The sequence below is a fragment of the Lynx rufus genome, unplaced genomic scaffold (assembly GCF_022079265.1).
Source record: "Lynx rufus isolate CCGP_SWC_20201006 ecotype Redwood Valley unplaced genomic scaffold, mLynRuf1.p SCAF_3, whole genome shotgun sequence".
NCBI lineage: Eukaryota > Metazoa > Chordata > Mammalia > Carnivora > Felidae > Lynx > Lynx rufus.
The window spans coordinates 128,249,858-128,273,025 of NW_025814845.1; the positions used below are offsets into that span (position 1 = coordinate 128,249,858).

Genomic DNA, 23,168 nt, shown 5'->3' on the forward strand with positions numbered 1-23,168 from the left:
ATGCTATTTGACCATGAACTCTATTGAAGGGACTATTACTTATCTCATTAGACACTAATGTTCCCAGGAACGCATTTTGAAACAGGCTGATACAGATGCGTCTTTATTCCCCAAACATACTCCATTTCTAACATCATTCTCTTAGATTAGGATAGCAGTTCTTACTGAGGTTGATTTTGCCCTCCAGGGGAAATTTAGCAATGTCTAGAGACATTTTGGTTGTCAGAACTGGGAAGGGTGTCTAATGGGTAGAAGCCAGAGATCTAAACATCCTACAATGCACAGGACAGCCTCCCACAGCAAGGAATTACTCCAGCTCATAATGTCAGCAGAGCCAGGGTTGAGAAACCCTGATCTGGAGTATCCTCCCCTCACTTCTTCCCTCTGTATTCATTTCTTATTCAAAGCTGTATTCATTTCTTAGAGTCCAGGTCAAATATTGTCTCTTCAGTGAGTGCTTGCTTTTATCACTTAGATTTTCTCTCTCCCAAGGGACAAATTCAACAGCGATTTGTGTATTTCCCTCTTATAGCATGTATCTGATTCTTTCCCATGCTATACATATTTATCTATATTTATAACATCTTACACTAGGCTATATTTTAGGACAATAGTGTCCGATGTGTAGCGACAATATCGTGATTAGTTGTTGTTGCTGTTTTTCCCCCCAAATAGCACAGTAGAAACAGGAAGTTCTTGCTTGAAAAACAAAATGAAGCTTTATTTAACTTCCATTTCCATTACCTTCTAAACTTCATTGTTCACCCAGTCTTGTCAGCTTTTCCTTCATGTTTTCCCCACATCCTTCTTTTCCTTCCACGTCCATTGGCATCGCCCTGGTTGAGGTGTTATGACTCTGTGTCCCTACTACAGCTAAAGAGAGAGAAAAGTGGTGTCAAGGACAGAGCTCCACCCTGCAGTCTGACCCCAGCTCTGACCTCCGCCAGCTGCGTGGGCCCGAGCAAAGTACTTGCCCTTCCCAGGGACTGTAGCTCTCCTGCTAATGTGGTGGTGATTGTATCCACCTTGCAGGTTTTTGTGAGGATAAGAGACATGTATTGAAAGTCCCGGAATCACAGTGGGTGCTCAGTATAAGGGTTCTGATAGCCAATAGCTTCTGAAAGGGTCGTCTACCCCCAGCCTCTGCTCCAAAGCCTTTTCTTTGATTCTCCATCGCCCACAAAGCCTGAGCTGCTGGTATTCAGAGGCCTGGATATTCAATCTACTCAAAAACGCTTACCTCTCGTTGTCCTTCCCAAACTCTCATCTTATGACAACCTGGCTTATTTGCTGCACTTCAAATAGACGCAAGCATTCTTGTCTCCACTCTGGCTCATAGGGACTCCCCCTCTTGAAAACTCTCCCTATATACAAATTCCACCCATCCTTCCATCTCAGCTCTCCTCTTCGTTCTGTAAAGTCTCCTTAACCCTCTCTGCCTACACAGTCCTTTACTTTTCTGGATATTTATTTATTTATTTATTTGTAAAGGTATTTATTTATTTACAGAGAAATTGAGAGCAGGGAAGAGGCAGAGAGAAAGGGATCGAGCAAATCCTAAGTAGGTTCTGCACTGCCAGCGCTGACCCGGATGTGGGGCTCGAACTCACCAACCGAGAGATCATGACCTGAACCAAAGTCAGACTGAGCCACCCAGGTGACCCTCTGGATATTGTGAGTCCTTAGATTCTTCCACCAATGAGTCAACTAATTTCCATTTCTGACAATATTTCTCATGTGGAGGGCTATTAAAATGCACCTTCTACGATGGTCTAGCTTGTGTGTGTTTTCTGGCTTTGTCATTTTAGATTGTCAACCGCTTGAGGACAATGAGCATAGCCTTACCAAAATTGCCTTGCATGTACCAGAGGCTCCAAAACTATTCAGTCAAACATATTCAGTCTTCTCTTAACTTGAAGCATGTCTTAAAATACTTCTTCTCTTGAAACCTTGTGCCCACCTTTAGGGGGTTCCTCAGGCACAGGCAGAAGTGAGCATGACACCCCAGGCCCTGGATTTAGCATGGAGTCACAGGGGAGCCAGGGGCAGGCTGGGCGCCGAGAGAAATCTTACAAACAAGAATAAAGGCAATCCGACACTAACATTTTAATTAATAATTTTAATGACTTACCCAAAATAATCCTCTTGATTTGGGGGGATTAAATTCCACTTGATAAAACTACCAATCCATGTGGAAAGATGTCTCATGTGCTGTTCCTGTCTCGGGGCCTGTTTTGACAACAGGGGTCATTTACCGAAGTGTGCAGCTGGTGGGAGCCGCCGTCTCCAGGCAAGTGTCAACAGCCCCGCATCTTTATTTATGCTTCTTTTTTTCCCCACACATACTCCATTCCTACCATCATTCTTGTGGGCCAGAACAGTGGTACTCACCAAGGTTGATTTTGCCTCTTCTCTTAAATCTCATGCATCAGGCATTAGCCTCTGAAAAATCAATAGCAACAGTTCAGAAATAATTTCAAACCCATAGAGAAGTTATAAGATTAGGAATAGTACATAGTATACAACACACACCGTACAATCAGATTTATCCTTTTTACTCATTTTATTTGTGCTCAATCTCCCTTCCCCTTGTTCTCACTCTAGCTCTCGAATTTTGTTTTTCTGAACCATTTGTGACTAAGTGACATATATCAAGTCCCCTTACTAAATACCTCAGCATATACTTCCTAAGAATAATGCTGTTTTCTTGTGTAACTACAGTAGAGTTATCCACTTTAGTAAATTAAACATTGATACTATTCTTTTACCTAATCTACCATCTGTTCTCTAATTTTGTTAATTGGTGCAATAATGTTGTTTATAGCATCTCCCCCACCCCCAACATAAGATGCAGTTTAGGGACAAGGATTTCATGTCGTTGCCATGTTCCTTTAGTCTCCCTTACTCTGAAAATTTTCTTTATCTTTTGCACATCAACACATATAAAGAATAAAGTTCCTTTTTAAAACACAAAATGTTCATTGAGTGAAAACCCTAGGAATGCCTGGGTGGCTCAGTCAGTTGAGCTCCTGACTCTTGATTTCAACTCAGGTCATGATCCCAGAGTCATGGGATTGAGTCCCATGTCAGGCTCCATGCTAAGTGTGGATCCTTCTTAAGATTCTCTCTCTCTCTCTCTCTCTCTCTCTCTCTCTCGGCACCTGGGTGGCTCAGTCAGTTAAGCATCGACTTCAGCTCAGGTCATGATCTCACGGTCTGTGAGTTCAAGCCCTGCGCCAGGCTCTGTGCTGAAAGCTCAGAGCCTGGAGACTGCTTTGGATTCTCCCTCTCTCTCTCTGCTCCCCCCCCCCCCACAGTCTGTCTCTCCCTCTCTTTCAAAGATAAGTAAACATTAAAAAAAATAAAAGGTTCTCTCTCTCCCTCCCTCTGCCCCTCTCCCCTGCTCCTGTGCTCTCTCTCTCTTAAAGAAAGAAAGAAAGAGAGAGAAAGAAAGAAAGAAAGAAAGAAGAAAGCCCTAAAGATCACACACACACACACACACCAACTTAGAACTAATAAATGAATTCAGTAAAGTTGCAAGATACAAAATCAACACACAAAAATCAATTGGGTTTCTATGCATTAAGAATGAATCATATGAAAAGAAAATTAAGAAAACAATACCATTTGTGATAGCTTCAAAAAGAATAAAATACTTAAGATTAAACTTAACCAAGGTTTCATCAAGAAGGTGCAAGACTGGTATACTGAAAACTACAAAACTTTGTTTAAAGAAATTAAAGAAGACACAGATAAGTGGAAAAGCAGCCAACAGTTATGGACTGGAAGAATTAATATTGCTAGAATGTTCATACTACACAAAACAATCTACAGGTTCAATGAAATCTCTATCAAAATATCAGTGGAATTTTTTGAAGAAATGAAAAAAATCTTTAAATTATTCATATGGAACATCAAATGACCTCAAATAGCCAAGCAATCTTGAGGAAGAAAAACAAAGCCGGAGGCCTCACACTTTCTAATTTCAAAATATATTACAAAGCTACAGTAATCAAAACAGTATAGTATAGTGTAAAGAAAGACATACAGACCGATAGAACAGAGAGCCCAGAAATACACTCTCATGTCTGTAGTCAAATGATTGTCAACAAAGACACTGAGGTTACACAATAAAGAAGAGATAGTCTCTTCAACAAATGGTGTTGGCACTCTCTCTCTCTCTCTAAACTTAAAAAAAATTTTTTAAGGAATCTACCCCTGAAATCATTGTTGCACTATATGCTAACTAACTGGGATTTAAAATAAAAAAAAAAAATTTTAATGGTTAAAAAAAGAAGAAAAAATAAAAAAAAATAAAAATAAAATTAAAAAAAAACTTTTTTAAAAAAGGGGCACCTGCATGGCTCAATTAAACATCCAGCATTTGATTTTGACTCAGGTCATGATCCCAGGGCTGTGGAATCGAGCCCTGTGTCAGGCTCTGTGCTAAGCATGGAGCCTGCTTGAGATTCTCTCTCTCTCTCTCTCTCTCTCTCTCTCTCACTTGTGCCCATCTCCCCCACTCACACATATGTGCACTCTCTCTAAAATAAATAAATAAATAAATAAATATTTAAAAACAAATGGTGTTGGGAAAACTGTTGTTCAAAAGAACAAATTTGGATGCTTACCTTACACCATATAAAAAATTAAACAAAAATGCATTAAATACCTAAATATAAAACCCCAAACTATAAAACTCTTAGAAGAAAACATACGGGAGAAGTTTTATGGCTTTCGCTTTGGCAATTATATTTTGGATATACCAAAAGTAAAGGCAACAAAAGGAAAAAAATAGACAAGTGAGACTACATCAAACTTAAAAACTTCTGTACAGCAAAGGAAACCACCAACAGAGTGAAAGGCAATATATGGAAAGAGAGAAAATTTTTGCAGACCATATGCTTGATAAGGGGTTAATAACCAGAATATATAAAGAACTCCTACAATTCAACAACAACGAACAATCTGGTAAAAAATGGACAAAGGGCTTGAACAGACATTTCTCCAAGAAAGATACACAAATGGCCAGAAAGCTTATAAAAAGATGCCCAACAACATTAATCATTAGGAAGATACAAATCAAAATCACCTCACGCCACCAGAATGGCCTGTATCAGAAAAATAGAGGATAACAAATTATGGCAAAAATATGGAGAAAAAAGATCTCGTGCACTGTTGGTGGGAATGTAAATTGGTGCAACCACTATGGAAAACAGTATGGAGTTTCCTCCAAATATTAAAAATATAATTTACCATATGATCCAGCTATCCCACTTCTGGGTACATAAAAGAATAGAAGGGAAGATCTTGAAATATTTGCACACCCATGCTCATAGTAGCATTATTCACAATGACCAAGAGGTTGAAGCAACGTAAATGTCCATCAACAGATTAATGGATAAAGAAAATGCGGTTTCTACATATAGATAGAATGGAATATTACTCAGCCTTAAAAAAGGAAGGAAATTCTGACATAGGCTACAAATGGATGAACTTTGAGGACATTATGCTAGCTGAAATAAGCCAGTTATAAAAAAACAAATGGTGCATTATTCTATTTATATAAAGCACGTAAAGTTGCCAACCTCTTAGAAACACCCAGTAGAGGGGCGCCTGGGTGGCTCAGTCAGTTGAGCATCCAGCTCTGGCTCGGGTCATGATCTCACTGTTTGTGAGTTCGAGCCCTGCGTCAGGCTCTGTGCTGACAGCTCAGAGCCTGGAGCCTGCTTCAGATTCTGTGTGTCTCTCTCTCTCTGCTCCTCCCACACTGGTGCTCTGTCTCTCTCTTTCTCTCTCAAAAATAAATAAACATTAAAAAAATTTTTTTAAGAAAAAAAGAAAAGAAAAAAAAAGAAACATCCAGTAGAATGGTGGCTGCCAAGCACTCTGGAGGAGAGGGAAAAGGAGAGTTGTTCCATGGATATAGAATTTCAATTTTGCAAGATGAAAAAGTTCTAGAGGTCTGTTGCACAACAGGGTGCATATAGTTAACACTACTGTACTGTAAGCTTAAACATGGTTCAGACGATAAATTTTATGTTATGTGGTTTTTTTTTACCACAGTAAAATTAACTAAAGAGAGGGGGAGACAGAGAGAGACAGAGAGAGAGAGAGAGAGAGAGAAATTCCCCATCATTTGGGATTGTTGAATGGCTTCTTATGGTTAGATTTTAGTTATGCCAGAATATCACCAAAGTCATGTGTTCTTGTGAGGGTGTCCTATCTGGAGGCACATAATGTTCGCCCATTCTGCATTGCTGATGTGGATTTTGATCTAGACATGATCTTATCTCTCCACTGGACAGTTACCCTGCTTCACCCCGCAACTGATGAGCACTCTGCAGGGAGACACTTTGAGACTATGAAAATATCCTGCTCTTTATTAAAATTTCCCCTAACATTGGAATCCATTGATCCACTCTTGTCTATATAAACTTTTACTACAATGGCTTTAAAATGATGATTTTTCAACATGAAAAATTTTCAAATATTTTCAATGATCTCTTTTGTCGGTGATTTATTGGCTGGCACTCAATATTGTGTTGTAAGCAAAAGCTTTTCCTTCTCTACTTATTTATTTATTTGTGCGTTTGTTCATTCCATTATTTATTATTGGCATGGATTCATAGATTCCCATGTTTTTAATAGTCTATAATTCATTACTGCCCTCCATTATTTTAGTGCTCAAATTGTTCCATAATTGACCAGCAGGGGCCTTTTCCAGCTGCTCCTGTGTCCTTATGCCCCATCGTTTTCTGAGTACCTGCCCTCTGGCAATGCAAAATGTTTGGCATTTTAAAAAATCTAGGTAAAATCAAGAGAGAGACAAGAGCAAAGGAAAGAAGAGAAATAAATATAATAGTGGGATTAAAAAAAGGAAGAGAAAAAGAAATGAGTAGGGGCATTGTGGGGAGATTGTGAGTACAAATTCAGATCCACTGGCCCCTCTGTGAGATGTGGCCCATTCCCTCACCATCTTAGACAGCAGAGCTGTGCCTGTGAGAGGCCACAGTGGACTCTGCATGCTGGGCCTTTGGAGGTGACAGGCTTTGCGTATTGTTCATGATTCTGTCCACTGCAAATGAAGGAAACCCAACACAAAATCGGGGGGTGGGGGGAGACAGAAACAGAGGTTGAGAATTTATTGCTTCATATGTCTGAAAATTTATGGGGTCAATTTCAAACAAAGCCAATTCTAGATGCTTGAATGGATCTCAGAAACCAATCAATATCTTCTCCCACCCTCTACGCAAAGCCTCTCTCTGCTTGGCTTTATTCTCTGTTGGCTTTATTCTTGGTCGGTCTCTTCTCCCAAGTTGGCAGAGGTGCTTCCTGGCCGTGCTAGAATAATCCTATTAGTTTAGAAACTCCAGCAGAAATAGAGCACCTGTTTCCCAATGATTGCGACAAAAATCTCAGGAGTGTCCTTGACTGGCCAGCGCCTGAACCAATCCCTGCGCCTGGGAGGGGCAGTCCTCTCATTGGCCAGGCCCCGGCTGTGTGTTCCCTTCCAGGGTTGGAAGTAGGGGTGAAGTTCCTCTTAGACCACTTGGGTTGAGAATGTAGGGAGGGGCAGCTTCCCAAAGAGCCCTTAGGAGCACGCTTACCAAAGGGAGCAAAGGGATGTCGGGAGAGCTAACACAAAACTTCACGGTGTGTGGAACATACACATGATACCAAATTTTGAGATGCGCAAAAAACCCGTAGCCCAGCCTCTTTGTCGTGACAATCTTTCTCCCCTTCCCACAAGGCTCCTTTCAAGAAAGAAAATATCTAATCTCTTCTCCCAAGGAAAAGCCTCTGTCCATCTGACCTTGCCTCTAGCCTGAGAAGTGCGGGCCGGCCCCCGGGGCCCAGCCACAGGGAGAGGAGGAAGTGAGCAGCCCTGAAGACAGGAATGGCCCTGTCCCCACCTGGATGGGTTTGTTTCGTCATTTCCCCCACAGCCTAGGCAGGCCCAACAGGGAAATGTCAGTCACGGTGGTATGTTACGCCATGTCAGATGGCAATCGAGTGTGCTGTGAACATAAGCTGACAGGAGAGCTCCAGCAATCTGCTTATCTGGATGCCACCCTTGCTGAGTAAAGGGTCATTATCAGAATTATTCACACAGAATTATAGCAGTTGGAAGTCTGCAGATTATTCATTACATCACCCTCATTTTAGTTGCTCAGCACAGATTGAACCTCAAAGGAGCCTGCCCTCACTCCTTCCCCCTTACTCCTGCCCCACTCATTTTCCTGGCACATTACAGGCTTTTGCCCTCCCTCACCCACTAGCCACCAGTGAGAAGTTACATTAGGTCAGCCCCAGGCATGGTCCTTGCTGTGGCCCAGGATCTCTTTTCTGAGTTCACTGCTCCAATATGAGCGATGTCACACACCAGGAGGCCTCTAAAGGAGAAGGGCTTGGGGTGCCTTGCAATTAAACCCATCCTAGTATGGTCCCACCACCACCTTTGGTACCAAAATGTCCAAACAAGCGATTGAATTGACCTATTAAATTTCAGGTCTAGTTCCCACAGCTGCGGCTGGCTTAATAAACATCTTGCAAAAGAAAAGATACCAGTATTTGGAGAAAGAGGCACCTTCGAGAACCCATAGACCCACCAAAATGTTCCCCAGCTTGCTCACGTATGCCAACCTTGGTCTCCACCCTCACCACACCCACCGCTCCTGCACCTTCTGGTCCAACAAGCCCGCACCTGCAATCCAAACACACTTTGAGCTCACCCAGCACATACATATCTCCATGCACAACCCAACCAGATTGATGGTAGAGGCTGTGGGAAAGAGGCAGGAAGAGAGACTGTGGTTAGCAAGGTGGGTTCAAAGGCGTGGGCTTCTTCATTACTACCATCCAATAACAACACGTAAGAATACCGTGCTCTGAACTTCAAGACAAGCATGGCCAGAGGAGAATCAGGGCTTATGGGGAAGGGAGAAATACTCTTTAGCCTGTTTACCAACTTACTTTTTAAATGTGCTTCAAATTCCTGAGTATACATATAGTATTTAAAATAGTGCTTTAGAACCCAGCAACAATTTCCTGCCTCACCCCTATCTCTGGGCACAGCCGCTCTAGACAACTAATGTCTTTGGAACTGGGTGATTGAACGTGGTGCACAAAATCAGGGTCAGCCCGTTAACCTCTTAGGGTGCTGAGTGGGACAGATGTCCCCCTTGTTCTTGTAGGCCCAGAGGCCAGAGAATCAGAGACTTGGGCTGGAAGGGATTCTGGAATGCATCCAGCCAAACTTCTAACTACCCAGAGTGGTGGAGAAACCTCCCTTCACACATGGCCATCCAGAGAGGACCCAGGGATAGACCCTGTGTATTCACTTCCTAGGGCTGCAATAACAAGGTACCACAGACTAGGCGGCTTACACAACAGAAATTTACTGTGTCCCAGTTCTGGAGGCTGAAAGTCCAAAATCAAGGAGTCAGAAAGGTTGATTCCTTCTCGGGGCTCTGAGGGAGAATCTGTTCCAGGCCTCGCTCCTTGGTGTGGTATTCTCCCTGTGTGTATCTGTATGTGCAAATCTCCCCTTGGTAGAAGGACATCGATCATATAGGATTAGGGCTCACCCTGTTGACCTCATTTTAACTTGATTACCCCATCTCCAAACAAGGTCACATTCTGGGGTACCATGGAATTAAGAAGTCCTATATATGTATTATTTGAGAGAGAACATCATTCAATTCACAACATGGTGGTTCCCTTGACCTCTCAACCAGTTGTGTCTCTGCTCTTAAAGTAGTGCCTTGGCAGTAACACCTTATGATTTTTCTGTCAAACTTTCTAGTGACTGAGTACTTCTGACAAACTCTCATGTCCATGGCTAATGAGGAGTTCTTGAAATCTGAGAAGTCATGAGATCAGAAGCCTAGGCTTTGTTTTCCCCAAGATCTCAGGGCCATTGGCTGCTGAAGGCTAGGAGGGGTTGTGAAAGGCCCCCTTGTAATGGTCTTGCCCTTCCAGTTCCCCTCCACTCAACTCTGAGCCTCTCTGTCGCTGGCATCTCTGCGTCCCAGCTGAGAGTGGAAGATGAGCAAGTGGCAGCAAGGACATCTGTACTTGGGCACTCAGTAGATCAGGTAAGAGGAGCAAAATCACATGTGGTACTCACCCCAGTTACCTGAAGTCCAGGTGCTTCAGGCATCTTGAAACGAGTGAACTGACAAGATTGTTCCGGCCTTTGGCCTTTGCAATTGGGGATGCATTCGTGACTACCTAAATGGCCCAGGAAAGTGATTGATAAAAGACTCGCCCTCCTTTCAACCTTTTCTAGTCCCGGACAAGGAAAAACAAACCAATTTGTGCCAGAGAAAACTTCTACTTGCCTGATTGCACCCCCTTCCTTCCTCCACACCCTGGCCTCCTGCCCCCTCCCCCCAACTTGTTACTCCTGATCTGTGAGGTGAATGGCTCCTTCTGAGTTGGGTTCCTGTTTCATCTTCTTCCTGCTAATTAACGTGAAGTACCCGTTTCTGAGAAGTGCCCAGCTATTTATTTCAGAACAGGCAAGTCTGAACACAGTTCTACCAACCACAGTAGGAGAAAGAAGAGGTAAAGGTACTTGTCTCATCCAGGCGAGAGCCATGGGCACTGGGGTGCTGACATTGGGGAGAAAGATGTTCATTTTTACGACATAGAATTCAGGGTCTTTGAGATCCTTTCTGGAAGGGCAGCCTTACCAGTAGGCAAAAAAGGGGCTTCCTATAGTTGGAGGGGCTTCAGGCAAGGTCTACTGTGCATAGCCATAACATAATCAACTGCCCGCCCCCCCCCCCCGCCATTATACTATTAGAAATTCTATTCTTTGGCTCGTTCATGTAGGTTTTGTGGAACCACCTTTAAAATGAAGATAACCTCAGAGAGTATTTTACTTTAGCAAGAAAGGCTTCTTATAATTGGGACACAAACTTCCCATATTGGTCGGGATGGACTATTGTGGAGTTAGGGAGAGAAGTGGTCAGAGAAAGGATGGGCCCCACCAGCTAAGTGGGAGTAAGGGAGCCTGATGAAGAATTTTGCTTGAGGATTTTCCTCAGGGATATCTTTGTTCTGTGGTTACCAATCAGAAAGTGTCAAGTTGAGGTCACTTTAGTCATTGCCATCTACAAAAGAGGACAAAGGCCAGTTTGTGGTCAGGGATCCCAAGGCAGGAGGTTGGATATGGGGACGGTTAAGTTTGTAATGCATTAGTCTTGGAAAAATGGTCTTTAGTCAGTGAAGGAAGTTTTAGATGAGAAGGCGAGACTGATAGGCCTTTTTAATTTAATCTAATTTAATTTAATTTTCTATTTACTGCAGAGAATTCATAGGGAAAAAAATCAGGATTTCTCAGGCAGTTTTTCCTTTCAAGATCCCTCACAACTAAAGGGTAAAATATCACAACTGAAATGACTTTTTCTCATGCTGTGAAAGACGCAAAGAGGAGCATCCCCTCTGGGCTGCACGGTTAGAATGTTGTTATAAAACTTGGGCCTGGGTACTTTAAAATGGGGGAAAAAGACTGAAAAGAGGTCTGTCAGGCTGTGGAAGTTTGGGTATTCCCAGGCTTTCACAGGTAATACAGACTGGTTCCCTGCAGCCTACAAATCAAAAGATCAGGCTCCTTTGTGCAAGGAATTTGCATCTGAGGCAAAGATTTATAGTGAATGGCCACCAGATGGTGTCTTAGTTCTCTTCAAGTTAATATCCTGGCTTCCTTTGTTCTCTTGATGAGAGCTGACATTTCATGGGAAGAATAGTCCATGCCAGGGAAGATGGTGAGACCAAAGGGGCCACAAATATGATTTCATTTGTTCAGCCTGACAAGACTCCAAGCTCATAAATGCGGGGAGCTACAATCACTGACCTAGAGCTAATATAAGTGCATGTTTCTTCACACAGTGGGATGCAACGATTAAAGTCATATCAGCTCCCAACATGTATTTGGATCTGACTCAGTGTTAATTGCTTCCACCAAGCGTGTTGATGCTGGATTCATAGCTGATTTTCTAGCTCTTGGGGTGTTTGTGTGACCTAGCTTTAGAGGGAGATGAACTCTTTTCTTATGAAACCATCTTTACAAACCACACTGACATTCTAAATAAATCATGTCAATTTAATTAAAAAAATGATCTTTTAGAGACTGAAACAAGTTTTGTTTTTGTTTTTGTTTTCCACTAGGAGGAGAAAACAGGAATCCAGATTGGAAAATTTGGTTCTAAATGAGCATAGTGATCTTTACAAGTTTCTTCTCTTTAGCAGACATCTGTACTGCTCTTCCAAAAGGATTTCACAGTCAGCCAGGATAACTGGTCAGACGGCTCTGAGTTACAAGATCTCAGAATCTGGAGAGTGGGTGTAAGCTGATAATGCAGTAAGGGAAAAGGTTGATACTTCCCATGAAACAGCTCTGTTCACTTCCTGGGACTGTGTCTTCTCTCCTTGGAAATGTTTGACATCTGGCTGTCACTGCCAGTTTTATTATTTAGCGTGCACACACACACACACACACACACACAATGAACCTTAAGCAGAGCTTGAAGAAAGAAGTATCCTTGTCTCCCTCCGTCTTTTTCCCTTTCATTTTCCAAGTCCCTAGGCATCAATGCTTCATGTCTGTTCTCCATTGTTTATCTCAGAGCATGGAGACGAGCAGGCCACGGTTGAGCCAGCCAGGAGGTCATTTTCTCCCCCACCAAGGAATAGTCAACATCCTGATGACAATTCCTGTAGTTCCTCAGCGCCTGAGGTTGTCAGAGAAGAACATGGTCAGACCATCTGTACTTCTGTGACTCATTTTCCCTGAAGAGACCATTTGTGTGGATTTGAAATCTGTTTCCATGGCAGCAAGCCCCTGGCTGGGCTCCTGTCACAAACTGTCTCTCCATCTTTGCAAACCAAGTTCAGTTTATTCTGTTTTCACATATACAAATGTGTGCCACTGGTCAGAGGCCTCCCAGGGATTTCAGAGACTGGGTTTGGGTGTGCTATTGACAGTAACTTTCTCCTTCATTGATTAAGAACATCCACGTTAGTATGGCATGCATCTACTTCTTTACCAGTATTTACTTAAATGTTAATTCTAACACCCTACTTGCAGAAAACAAAAAGGTGCTGCAAAGGAGCTAATTGGAAACGATGGCTTGAGACCCCAGTTCTCTCACATCTTGTCAACTAAGAACGGCGGCAGTGCAGCTGATGGAAATACACCATAGGAGTCAGACCAAAGGGTTAAACTCTTGGTTCTGCCACGTGGAGGCAGTGTGGCTTTGCACCAATCACAACTGGGAATAAGTTTCCACTCCATTCCCAGACCGAGGTAGGAAGGCGGAGGGGCCAGGTAGATCTTGGCAATCGGATCGCTGGGTTGGCTGTGCACCACCTGGTGGTTAATAGAAGTAAAGCAGCCTCCTGAGCAGAACACAGCTTTAGAGCAAGAGGGACTTTTTTCAATGATTTAATCTTGCCCTCTTATTTTTCAGTGGAGAAAATTCAGGCATAGAGAGCATGACCAGCTTGTCTGAGTTCTCACAGTGCTAGAGTGTTGTCATTAAGAGCAAGCATTCTGGCGTCTCTGTGTCTGAATCCAGACTTGGCAGTTGGGAGCCAGTGTAACCTTGGGCAAGTTTTGTAACTTCTCAGCAATCAGTTTTCTTATCTATGAAACAGAGAATAATGCTCACTACCTCAAGGGCTTTAAAGAGTGAATTAAGCAATGCATGTGGAAGTGCTTAGCACTGTGTCTGACCTCAATAAGAGATACATCTCTAGAACACTTTCTCTTACGGTAATATTCTGTATTTATATCTTCCCCCTACAATGGAAAACAGTCGCCAAATATCTCATTTTGACCTGGAAGTATGAAAAGAAGAATCTCAAAGACCATTGGAGAAAGCAGAAGCAGATAATTTGGCTTTCAGATAGAACATTTGACTTTGGTCACTGAGCAAAGGGAGAGTGGAAGTGACTTTTGGACGCCATCATGGCTTAAGTTCATTATCACAGATTAAATGTCTTGGGTACTCTATCAATATTTGTTACATGAGTGAAGGTATAAGGGCCTGAGCACATGTGGGCAGGAGTGGCCCTTGTCCCAGAAGAGAGACACAGGAGGAGAAACTGTCCACTATGGCCCCAAACACTATGCAGCTAAAATGTCTCTGGCTTTCTCTGTTCTTGTGGCAATGGCATTTACAAAGCTCACTAACTTAATGCTACTGATACGATATTCTTTAAATAAGTGTGGATAACTTCATCCTGTCTGTGACTGGCTTAACAGTTCTGTTGAAAATAGGACGAGTGAACTTTGCCAGAAGCCAGGCAGATAGGAAGGGAGACAGGAAATGAATACCTCTACCTCTTTCTATTCCTTCTTTCTGATCTACTAATGGTGCCTCCCATGGGTCTGTCCTAAGCCAGAGCCAGGGGGCAAGGAGCCTGGGTGATACAACCCAGAGATGTCAGCTTCCCAGGTCAGGGATTCATGCAGAAAATGAATCTCTGCAGAACAATGGAGAAGAGTGTGCGCATCCAATGGTGTAAATGTGTGCGTGGAAGTTTACATTGTTGTGTTATTTATAAATTAACTGCATCTCTCTCAATTTGAAGAGGTTCTTTATAACTTCATCTTATGGGGCTGTCTTTTCACTAGCACTAGTGGTTTTCCCTCCCTTCCTTTCCAAGCCTTTTCCCTAGCCTCCAAATTTTTGTTGTGGCTCTTAGCTAATATCCAATATGAATGGGAATAGTAGGAGCTTATCTGGAAATAGGTAGAAAAACAAATGCACCATTCTAGAACATTCCTCACCTTCCCCCAACTTCAGTATGTTCTCAGGCACCTGCTCACGATGCTGGTGCCTAAGAGTCAAGGAAGAAAAGGTAGACACAGAGGGTGAAGTGGGAGACTCACTGAGAAGGAAAAGGGTAGGAAGGCTCCATTTTGTCTTGATTTGCAGTAGGCACCTTAGCTATGGTTCCTTCACTCTATTTCTATATGACCATGGATCCACTCATGTAATTAATTAGTATTTATTGGGCATATAGTTTGTGCCAGACACTGTGCCAAGCACTGACAAATAATGCACAGCTGGTCTACAGGGATCTTACAGTCTACCTTACACTGGTGCTCATGACGTACAGCTGTTATGCCCAGAATTTGCGATCCCCAAAGACCACTAGGGAGCCGAGTCCGATGCAAAAGCAAAAGAGCCTTTATTCGAGCTAGCTCGAGCTCAATCCCCTACCTGCACCGACGCAGCGGTGAGAGACCGGGGAGAGAGAGCGAGTTTCAAAAGGACAAAGGTTTTATTGGGGCCTAGGGGCAGCTGGTGAGGTAATGGCTGTGGCCTCAGCCGATTGGCTGGGGAAGGGTCGGAGTCCTGTTACGCAGGTCGCCAGGCGTGTTTTGATGGGGAAGTTTGAACGGGTGAGCGGGAGGTTACTCAAGGGGAGGAGGGGTGGTCAAGGTGAAGGACACAGAACAAGATGGAGTTGGCCGGCGTAGGCCCGCCTTTCACAGCGGTTCACACGTGCCACACAACAAGATAGCCTCCCTGACAGAGATGTGCCCAGGACACAAAGGGGGCCAAGAGGAGGGCACTGAAAAGTTAGGGAAGGCTTCCTGAGTTGACTCTTAGGAAATGAGTATGGGACCAAGAGATTAACAGATGAAGAGAGAGATGGGACAGTCGACACACCCGGCAGACGGGAGGTCTTGTGCAAAGGCATAAAACAGCGAGATGAGTTTGGGGCCGACTCTGGAAGACTGGGGCAAAGAGTGTGTGGAAAGGCCTACAGATGTTTATTTATTTATTTTTGAGAGACAGAATGAGAGAGAGACAGAGAGGGAGACGGCACCACACTGTCCCCACTGTCTGTGTGGAGCCTGATGTAGGGCTCAAACTCACAAACTGGGAGATCATGACCTGAACTGAAATCAAGAGTTGGACACTTAACCAACTGAGCCACCCAAGTTCCCCAAGGATTTAAATTTTATTCTGAAGGCAATAGGACTTCCTGTGAGAGTACACCATTGGTAAAAAACAACCACAGTTGTATAGTGTGGAAGCTGAAGGAAGGCTGAGAAATGGGCATAGCAGGTTTTCACAGTAAACCGATTGATTGATGGCAAACCCTGACCTTAGCCAGTGGTAGTAAGAGATGAAGAATAAGGGGTGACAGTGTAGAAGGAGAGGACAAAGAGACATGGCATCCAAGAACATCAGCTTCGGTTTCTGCCTTACGTAATTCTGGTTTTCTGCTTACACAAGATTACTCTGTGGATTTTGATACCTGTTTCAGGTAAATTCAACACGGACAGGGCAGAAAACCCTTTAGATAAATATCTATTCTTTACAGAACACGGGGTCTCAACTGTCTACTTTATATACAAATTTCTACTTGATATCAGAGAGATATGACATGACCTTGAAGGCTTATTCTTGGCAAGAGTTAAGTCCCCTGGAAACTCTTGCTGGGCTGAAACTTAGAAGCAGCACTGAGAAGGGCCAGTGCCCTCAAGATCTCAGGTCAAGGGTATTATGTATGTCTCTGCTTGGACTCTTTTTAGGGTGGCCAGCAATGCAGATCACTGCCTTAAGTGAGGCAAAGGGGATCCTGGCTGTTTGGTTTTGATTACTTTCTTTCAAAATTCTTCTTGTTGGTGTGGAACAACTAAAATTAAAACATGTTCCATAGACTGACTCCACAAGCTTTCCTGACTTACCATTGACTGGCTCTGTGTCAACTCCCTAGGTTTATACCTGTACTCTGGAGATTGGGTGTTGGTCCCATTTCTAGAAAGGAACCATTTTGGAATGAGTGTTGCTGGTAGGCATTTTCTCTGGGAGCTTCTAGCCAAATAGCACGAAAAGTCTCAGGTGGAGAGTTTTGGAGCTATCCACAGTCCATGTTCAGGAAGCTTCCCATCTCTATGAACTATGAGATTAGGTTAACATTAGCTGACCTTTGAAGCTGAAAGGTTTGTTTTGAAAGCACCGATTTAATTTTCATTCTGGTTGTAAATAGTAAGATTAAAGCATAGTGCTGAGGATTCTGACAGGACATGTTTTTTAAAAACCTAACTGACAATGAAATAGCTTAATGCATTAGTAAATGTGCTTGCAGTAAATATAATAAAAATGTAAAATCATTGAAGCAACACTGTAAAATAGCATATAAGTACAAAACACATTTGTTAAACTGTGTTTATGTAAGTAGATTGCTATTTGAACAGAATTCCAACAAAAGTTGTTCACGATAATCATAATAAAAAAGCAATTACAATACTGGTGACTTCGAAATGAGAATTTCTTGCATTTTCAAAGAACGAAATTATTTTCCTGAAGGAGTCCACATAGAGAAAGGCAAAGGAACATGGACACCTCTGCCTGAAGCATTCAGCTGCTGAGTTAGAATTTGCAAATCAATACTTATTTGCATCTAATTCTCAAACAAAGAAGAAAGCCATGGAATATTACTGCAAGGAGAAACGTTAAAGATTATGAGGAATTTCTTGGGGCGCCTGGGTGGCTCAGTCGGTTGAGCGACCGACTTCGGCTCACGTCATGATCTCATGGTTTGTGAGTTCGAGCCCCGCATCGGGCTCTGCTGCCAGCTCAGAGCCTGGAGCCTGCTTCTGATTCTGTGTCTCCCTCTCTCTCTGACCCTCCCCCACTCATGCTCTGTCTCTCTCTGCCTCAGAAATAAACATTAAAAAAATTTTTAAAGAAAAGATTATGAGGAATTTCTTTGAGTAAACTAGGAGAAGGCAAAAAATGCTAGGAAACCAACTGAGACATACATAAGTGTGCAGATGGTTGACCTATCTAAAGCAATTTTGACAAAGGCTTACCTGTGTAATCCCAGTAAGCCCGTTTGTAAGAAGCAGCCCATGTAACTGGCTCCAGAGAGAAGATAAACACGCATTAGATGTGGTCCTTGTACATTTGCCCTGTAGTTGGGAACATAAGACGCTGGGACACAAGACAAGTACAGACATGTAACTCATACCACAAAGCGGCCATCGCATGTGATTTGAATACATCCTTTCCTCTCTTGAAATTGAAACTGTGTACAGGCAGTTCAAGTAACTCAACAAGTGGGCGACAGAAGCATAATGGCATGGCTTTAATGTTATTTAAGAATAGCTTTTGGGGTGCCTGGGTGGCTCAGTCGGTTAAGCATCTGACTCTTGGTTTCGGCTCAGGTCATGATCTCGAGGTTTTGTGAGTTTGAGCCCCGTGTCGAGCTCCGTCTTGACAGTGTGGAACCTGCTTGGGATTCTGTCTCCCTCGCTCTCTGCCTCTCACTCACTTGCTCTATCTCTCTTTCAAATAAATAAACTTAAAAAAAAAGGAAAAGAAAGACTAGCTTTTGTGGTTCAGCTTCACCGTCGTTTAAGGCAGATCCAGAACATTCCCCCCTATATATTCCCTCTCTTGGCTTTCTTTAACTCTGTGTGGGAATAACAGAGCTGGCTGACTGAGCTGGGTTTGGAGGCAAAGACTGTCTTGTCACTTAAGGTCACTGTGGTGACTGACATTCAAATAAGGGTGACTACAGTTGTGGGAAAAGGGCCCGTCAGTTTGGGCTAAAACCCAAAATAGCAGTGGTCTCATGTGAAGGAAGACCATGGTAGGCAGTCTGTGCCTAAGAGGGTGTCTCAGGGACCTAGACTTCTTTTCTCTTGCTTCTCCATGATGCTCAGCATGAGGCTTCTACCCCATTGCCTCAAGATGGCCGGGCGAGGCCAACCATTGCACCTGGATTTTAGGCAGTCAGAAAGAGGCAAGGGGGAAGAAGGCCATGTTCTACCCTTTAAGGTCGCACCTTGAAGTCTCACACAACATTTCTACCTGTATCCCATCAGCCAGAACTTGGTCAGACACAACTAGTTGCAAGAGAGGTGAGAAATGTGATCTTTCTTTCTTCTGGGCAGCCATGTGTCCAGTCACAACCAGGACCTCTAGCGGGAGGCGTGAAGGGGGAAAAAGATATCGGGAGTTTCTGCCATAAGGAATTAGCCAAGGGGACAAATGCATGAAGGATTCTTCCGGACATCATTTTTTGAGTGGCACCATTTTCCCTGCTTATCTAGGGAAGAAGGTTGAGCCTGTGTTAGCAGAAGGCAAAGGCCTATGACTCTCACCAGCTCCTACCGGTACAGGAAACTAGCCCCCACCCCACACATTTGCTTCCTACCTGACCTTGATAGCTTTGTATTCATATTTTTATTGAAGGAGAGACCATCGGTTTCCGGGTGGCTCAGTCGGTTAAGCCTCTGACCCTGTTTCAGCTCAGGTCACAATCTCTCAGTTTGTGAGATCGAGCCCTGCATCAGGCTCTGCGCTGACAGCGTGGAGCCTGCTTGGGATTCCCTGTCTCCCTCTCTCTGCCCCTCCCCCACTTGCTCTCTATCTCTCTCTCTCAAAATAAACAAACATTAAAAAAAAAAAAGGAAGAAAGAGCCGAATTCTGACATCTGTTTTCGCTTTTTCTTTACAGGATCATGTATAAATCTGACTGTCTGTGGCATTTCAGCCCAGGTCAGAACCCACCAGAGAGTTCCAGGTGCTTCAGCTAGGGAGCTGTAGCCCTCCTGAGGGCACCATGCTGCAGCACTGGTCTGTTGGGGAAGGGAACCATCCAGGGAGTGACCAGCAAGCAGTCAACAGGGGGACGTTCTGCAGCTCACCTGTCCTGTACCAACTGCAGAGACACCGATGCGGGGGGATGGTGAGGAACTGCAGTGAACACAGAGCCAAGGTGGGCACTGAATGACTCTTCTGTCTCTGGGGCAAAGCTGCTCACGTTGTGTGCGACAGTGGGGTCTTGGCCTCCAGTGGGTTACTGTGTCCTCTCAGCAGCAGACAGATGTATTCAGAGCCCAGAGACACCCCCATCTGGCTTCAAATGTGACTCTGCTATTTATCAGCTGGGAGACCCCAGCAGGTTACATAATCTCTTTATGCCTCAGTTTCCTCATCTGTAGAATGGAGGTATACTTACGGTTTCCTGTGGCTGCTGTAACAAATGTGCAACGTGTGTAACAAATTACCATACACTTGGTGGCTTAAAACAACACTTCCACTATCCTGGACACCAAAGCCTGACAGCAGTATCCCTCCAGAGGCTCTAGAGGAGAATCTGTCCTTGCCTCTTCCAGCTTTGGATGCCTGCCAGTATTCCTTGGCTTATGGCTACATCGCCCCAATCCTGGCTCTGCGGCCACCATGCATTCGCCTCTCTGTGTGTCTGTAGTCTCTCTCTGCCTTTCTCTTCTAAGGACATGTGATGGCATTTAGGACTCCCCCAGATAATTCAGGAAAATCTCCCTACCTTGAAATCCTTAACCACATCTCCAAAGACTCTCTTTTCCATATGAAGTAACATGTACAGATTGCCAGAATAGAATGCGATACCTTTGGAGAGTGTGATTCAGATACCGTTGGGTATCTTTGGGGACTGTCATTCAGTCTCCTACAAGGAGTATTGTAGTGTGACTTCAGAGCGTTGTTGTGAGCATCAAATGGTTCAGTGACATAAAGTGCTTAGAACAGGGTGGGGCACACTGAAATCACTATGAAAGTGTTGGATTTCGCTGTGCTTTTTATATAGGTAAAGTAACAGGTAAGATGGTAAAGGATGGACGGAGCCAGGGAACCCAGGTTTGAACTCGGTCCCAAGACCTTTCCACTAAATCCCACATTCCCCCTACAAAACCCATTTCTTCTTCCTCTTCTTTTTCTTCTCCCTCTTCTCCTTCTCCTTTTCCTTCTTCCTCCTCCTCTTCTCCTTCTCCTTCTTAAGTAAGCTCTATGCCCAATGTGGGGCTTGAACTCCTGACTCCCGAGATCGAGTCACATGCTCTACACAACAAGCCAGCAAGCGCCCCCAAAACCCATTTCTGAGCTGCAGGTTTCAGTGAACAGGCCGCAGAATGGGAAGGGTGTAAACACTTGCAAATCAGTGCTCCCCAAATGCTCAAGCATCCTTTCAGAAGGTTGCTCTTTTGGGGCACCTGGGTGGCTCAGTCGGTTAAGCGTCCAACTTCAGCTCAGGTCATGATCTCACGGTTTGCGAGTTCAAGCCCTGCAATGGGCTCTGTGCTGACAGCTCGGAGCCTGGACCCTGCTTCGGATTCTGTGTCTCCCCCTCTCTCTGCCCCTCCCCCACTCACACTCTGTCTCTCTCTCTCTCTCTCTCTCTCTCAAAAATAAACATTAAAAAAAAAAAAAAGAAGGGTGCTCTTTGGCTCCAGGCTGCTCTCCCCTCATTTTTGCTTCTGTCTGTGCTGGCATTTCCTTTCTCCCTACAAAGAAAGTTAGTCCTGCCCATAGCAAATAGAGGTCATATTGTGAGAATGTGGTGGCTGCACCCAAAAGATGTACAACTTGTTTTAACCTGGGACATGTCATGTGTATGTGTTCCCTACAAGCTTGTGTGTTTATCGACCAACACAAACTTGTGTATCAGAAAAGGTTAGGTATGCCTGTTTCTCCCTGTGTCCTTAGGTGGCAGAGAACAGAGACAGGAGGACTCTAAAGGCACTGATGGCATTCGTGAGGGTTCACCCTCATGACCTCAGTCAATCCTAATCACCTCCCAAACGCCCCACCTCCTACCCATATGGGGAGTAGGGTTTCAACATATGGATTTGGGGGGAATACAAGCATTCAGTCCATAGCACATGAAGAATTAGAGTGTGCTCCTTTTTCTGTTCTAGAATGGCTTCACATGGGAGCCAGGGTCCAGACCATTGGAAACAGGAACTCAGAACTGCAAAACTTGGCTGAACTGCTTTTGGTAATAATCGTGCCCATTCACCAAGTATAATGGACATCTCAGACCTGCAGTGTCTTTTGTGTTTCTCCTTTAAGTATTTTTCTTCCACCTGTATTCTGACACATTAAAAATAAATCAAGAAAACACTTTTTCTCCTTAATTTTTTTTCCTTGAAACGATTTTCTAGAATAGGCAGTGACTCATGCTGCAGGCTTTATCCTTATCTGGGCAAACGACAGGTGGGAAGTTAAAAGGCGTCCCCTCTTTGCCACTCTCTGAGAAGGGGCGGGTGGTGAGAAACAGCCACCGCTTCCTCACTGTGCGTCTAACCCCGTCTCCCTGCTCACCTCAGCCCTGCTGTTCCTCCGCCTCCCCATCCCTGGCAGCCCATCAGTGAGCATTCAGTCCTGGGCAGAAATCTGATAACTGGGTTTGCAGTTCTGTCTTTGAAAGGAAGGTACAAAACCCTAAACCTGAAACTGGACAGTAAAAGAGACTTGAGTATGCCTGCCACCTCAAGCTGCTTGCAAATCATGTCCCAATATCCCCTTTTCCCTCCAATTCACAGAGTCCCAGTTAAAGCAATTCTCATCTGAACGTGAAGGCCTTGGTAAAAAGGACTCCCAGAGGTGGTGGAGAGAGCTCTGGTCTGCATCTAATTTGGGCCAAAGGAGAAGAGCGTTGGCGACCCTGGCAGGTTTGGGGTGGGACCCTTGATTTCACGTGTGCCCCAAGAATAAATAACAGTACAGCCCTCGTGGGGGGAATCTATAAGATGTTTGGTATGTTGGTTAGAAACTGCCGACTTGAGAATAGCAGATTTCAGTATCTGAGCTTCTAAAAAAAGAAACCAGTCAAGGAAAAAGGGAGCTTCTCAGAAATAAAATTCCAAGCAGAGAAATATGAAGGTGCTACTGCTGGAGAAAGAGGCAGTGTCTTCAGCAGCCAGCCGACCTCCTGCTGGGTCTGCCCCGAGGTCCTCCTCGGGGACCCTGCTTCTCTTCCTGCTGTCCCGGAGGCCTGGAGTTTGGCCCGGTTTCCCTTCCTTGTCAGAATTGTTCCCACCAGCCCTTGGGCTTTCCCGACTCCCTAAAGTCATCTGCCGAGGCGGGCAGCCTTTGAAGTTCATTTATTTTCTGTTGCTTCCACAAGTCTGCATTGAACTCCTTTGGCTTTTAAGGCTTTTTATTGGCAAATCACTGAGAAAAACAGATGAGGGTCAGACATATGCAATTGGGAAGACATTCCAGAGGCTGCAAACATCTCAGGGGCCTTCAGTGTGGCCATCCTCAGAAGGTACAAGGAGGCACTGCCGTCCCGCCCCGCCCCGCCCCGCCCCCTGCTGCTCGGCCCCTCTGCACTACCCCCTGCCCTCTCATCCAGGC

The 23,168-nt window shown here is 44.3% G+C and overlaps 2 long non-coding RNA genes across 7 annotated transcripts in view; one reads left to right on the forward strand and one right to left on the reverse strand.

Annotated features, from left to right (window-relative positions):
* Positions 1 to 702: 702 nt before the first annotated feature.
* On the reverse strand, positions 703 to 10,241 carry LOC124520820 (uncharacterized). 2 transcript variants are annotated; one of them, XR_006964409.1, is made up of 4 exons: positions 10,133 to 10,241; positions 2,392 to 2,442; positions 2,132 to 2,229; positions 703 to 873 (listed from the first exon to the last, which is right to left on the reverse strand). It is a non-coding gene; the product is annotated as an uncharacterized LOC124520820 (long non-coding RNA). The 2 variants fall into 2 exon arrangements; XR_006964408.1 differs by lacking the exon at positions 2,132 to 2,229.
* LOC124520819 (uncharacterized) overlaps positions 10,027 to 23,168 on the forward strand; it is a 29,755-nt gene continuing 16,613 nt past the window's right edge. Inside the window, exons 1-3 of one of the 5 annotated variants that reach the window (XR_006964407.1) lie at positions 12,895 to 13,318; positions 19,504 to 19,764; positions 21,725 to 21,946. This is a non-coding gene — a long non-coding RNA (uncharacterized LOC124520819). Of the gene's footprint in view, positions 10,101 to 10,530; positions 10,579 to 12,797; positions 13,319 to 19,503; positions 19,765 to 21,724; positions 21,947 to 23,168 lie in introns of those variants that run through there. The other 4 variants (XR_006964405.1, XR_006964406.1, XR_006964404.1 and 1 more) reach the window with 4 other exon arrangements.